The sequence below is a fragment of the Rhipicephalus sanguineus genome, chromosome 8, assembly GCF_013339695.2.
Source record: "Rhipicephalus sanguineus isolate Rsan-2018 chromosome 8, BIME_Rsan_1.4, whole genome shotgun sequence".
In the NCBI taxonomy this organism is placed as follows: Eukaryota; Metazoa; Arthropoda; class Arachnida; order Ixodida; family Ixodidae; genus Rhipicephalus; species Rhipicephalus sanguineus.
In genome coordinates, this window is record NC_051183.1 from 69,989,178 (window position 1) to 69,992,950 (window position 3,773).

The following is a 3,773-nucleotide window of genomic DNA, read 5'->3' on the forward strand; positions in this document are numbered from 1 at the left end:
AGAATACAAGCAATATTCAGTTAGAGTTGGTGAGGTGGGCTAGTTGGTACTTTTTCGTAAGAAAAAAAATTCACCAGCAGCAACACAGGTGAAGATTTTAATGGGACAGGCCCAAACTTGCAACTAATATTATTGATGATATAATATTAGTTATATGACACATTATATAGCTCTGATGATATAGATGATATAATATATAAATGCAACGTCTCGTAACAATCCTGTAACAAGTGCAGACAATTATAATACAAATGACTTAAGGTCGCTGAGGCTATGGTGATATGTATTTTTGAACCAGAGAGCAAATAAGACGTTAATAATCATACGGCCAAACTTCTGCGGTAAATTCTCTACCTTATTATTCCTCTTTATTTTGTTTTCTTGTAGTTTTGGCATCGTATTATATCAACAGCCACATTTGATGCTCAACGCCTTGAATGAACGGAATGGAACAGATAAATCATGTTCAATATATTTTTCTTGAAAAAGTTTTCATTGTGATTAGTGTACCTTGTTTCATTTGTGGGAAAAAAAAATTCCTGCGCGAATGTCACGATGTATTCGTCGTTTCAAACTTGTTTGTGCGTATCGCTCTGCACTATTCATCGCTTTCACAGCTGTTCTAACGTGCACCAACTACTCTGACCATTTGTACGACGCGCTGCTGGGCTAGTTGATTCTCTCAATTTCACAAGCGCAAGGCACAGAGGGAGGGGCGACTTGAGCCTGCTTAACTCTGCACCTTAAAACGTGCGCACCTTCAACATGCAAAACGACCTCTTTTGTTTAAAGCTGGTCAGTACACCGAATGGAATTCGGGAACGTTGTTACATAAATGTTGTAGTAAACAATATTAACGAATATCGCATGAGTAAACGAATACTCATTTCGGTTTGCAGGATTCGTTTTCGAAACGTAACCTACCGAAAATTTTGTTCTACACGCAGGTCACATTTACAATAAGCTTTCAACTTAATGTTTTAGTAGAGATGACATCATTCATTTTAATAACTGATAAATGTCAGTACATGAATACTGAAGTGTGTGAGAATGTTGCTTCAAATTGTGAGTGTTGTCAGAACAAATGTTAAGTAGTGTATTAAACAATCTGCAAGAACAATGGTTCCATTACATTGGTTATGTTTGCACAGTTGCTAGTAATAACAAAATAGTGCCAGAAGTGTCATATGGATGCAGTTTAACGATTCGATATATTTGACCCGAGAATACACTAGAGTTTTATCTGCAAGCATCGTTTCAACATTATTGTGTGCCCGCAACAACATGATATTCGTTTCCGCTGGTCACAGATTTATTTCTCAGACAGTTCACGCGCGTTCAGTGAAAATATTACAGAATTTCTTGGTTAACGCAAAACATTCACTGAGAAAATGTTAGGAAAAACTGGCAGGGCTCTTGAGCTTCGCCTTAAATAGCAGAACGCGATAGCGTAATCGGGCCCCGTGCGCATTGCCTTCTAAACTGTTAGCCTAGCTTCGGTTCTCGGTGCATGACTCAACTGGGCCGTAAGGAAACAAATGATTGTGGACTTAGCATTGGTCATTGAAAACTATCCTATAATGTCTACTGCAAGTACAGGCTCATTACGCCTTAATTCCTGCTTTTGCCAATCAGAGAAGGGCCCACTACACGTCCGTTAGGCAACACGCGAACCTACGCAGCTGCTCACTTTGTTGATGCTTTTGCCGCTAATTATGACTAACAACGTATGTCTGAGCGCTTTGTTGCGGGCGGGCCTTTAAAACACCCACTCGTTGCGCAATTCGCATGTTATGACGCCTGGCACAATTCTACGCTTCTGCCACGCAATATTACATGCGCTAAACAAACTGCTTGCAATACATGACATTAATGTAGAGTTTTACTTTCGACGCAGTTTCAAGCAATAGCTCGCCCTGTGGTAGAACACGTGCTTGCCACGCAGAGGGCCTAGGTTTGATACCCACTCGAAACGAAGATTTTTATTATTTATTTTATTTTTGTATCTTTTGCAATTTTTCGGTCACGCAAAAGACGATTTTTCGCCCATAACCAAAGACGCTGACACCAACACCGAAATTTCTGCGAAACGAACTCTTTAACGTTATCGTGTTTAAATTGATGAATGTCTCATTCAAATGTTACTTTCTGAATGGTTGGCCGACGTTTCGCGATGCGCTGGAGCTTATGCCCTTCTTTTCGGCAAAGAAAAACACTCTGTTAGCACTAAGAGAAGGTAAAAGTTGGCTCTTCTTACCAGCCATGGCACCTGAGGCTTCCATGTCATGTCCCCGTTGATAACTCGGCCGAGGGGTTCGGAGCGACCACACTCTAAATAATACGTGGTATTAGATATGTATACAGACCGTGCTGTACGCTTTTCTAGTGGTCTTAGGAAAACAAGGTATTGGAACTCACCATGGCTGTTGTATTCAAAGCTATGAGCCTGTAATGCGCAGCAAGCGAAAATGTATCACTACACATATCGTGTGTGCATGTGCGTCTTGACCAAATAAAAACTACTCTAAAAGTGTCGTGCAATTTGAAAATGTTATCCTTAAACATATGGGTCAGCAACAATGTTTTAGATCAGTTTGCGTTACAAATACTATGTTTTGAGCCGAAACGCCGGAGTTGTGTAATGTCAGCGCACGTCAAGCAGCTGTGGGTGGTCGAAATAATTCTGAGCCCTCCTCTACGGCGTCTCTTACACTCACTCGCTTTGGGACGTTAAACGTCATACACAAGCAAATCGACCAACCGACTGTTGCATTTTACTATATTAGACGCAATTAAAAATGAACTAAGTTTATTGAGTATATGTGAACAGCAATGATACTTTTTCGGCAGCGAGTATGTGCATTATTGTTATAATATCTATAAATATGAAACTATAGACTTAAATTTTAATCCAAGAAAACGTATGAACTATTTGTTCTCTATTCAGTCGTATAAGTTCGTTCACAGCAAGTGTCCATTGCCTTATGACAGTGGCTCCTCGGTCGTGCGCTCTATCCCTACTAAAACGTTCGGTGTCTCACTCCAATAATTGCATGTTTTGCCGTAAGATATTTACGTAAATATATGGTAAATATTCGGAAAATATATGGGTTCTGTCCAGAAACATATGGAATTGTTAGAATGGCATATAAAACGTATGCGCAGGGATGTTAATAGCCGTACAACTACACCCACAAGCTAGAGTCTGGATGCATTAGGAGGTATTGTGTGAGTTTGAAGTGCCACAATGACTTCGATGATTACTGCGACAGCCTAACAAGTAAACATAACTTTCCTCTCTGAGAGTGCAGTTCAATAAATAGGGGGGCCCACTTGTCCCATGCCAGCAAAAATGCTTTTGAGAAAATATGTCTATTTTATGTGAACATGTATTTTTATGACACCCAAATGGTTCTGACCAAACGTTTTGTGTGCGTATGTGTGTTTCCATATATTCTCATTGCCGACAATTTTTAGAAAATCTACTGGCGACAAGAAATGTGTCTATGCACCATTCCTTGGTTATTTCAGATGTAATAACTTTTCAAAACTTACTGAGGCCCTTCAAAGCAGCGGTACCCAAATGTCACGGTTTGCCCCCAGGCCTGATATTAACGTTCAACATACGCCGTACTATAAAAAACATATCTTTCTACTTTGCACAAATAAGCGGTTTAGAAATTGTCTCTAAGCAGTGTGCCTAAATAAAGTTCAGAAGGACCAATTTTATAAACGAAAATTTGCCTCGTTGTTTCTAACCAGAAGCGTTTTCA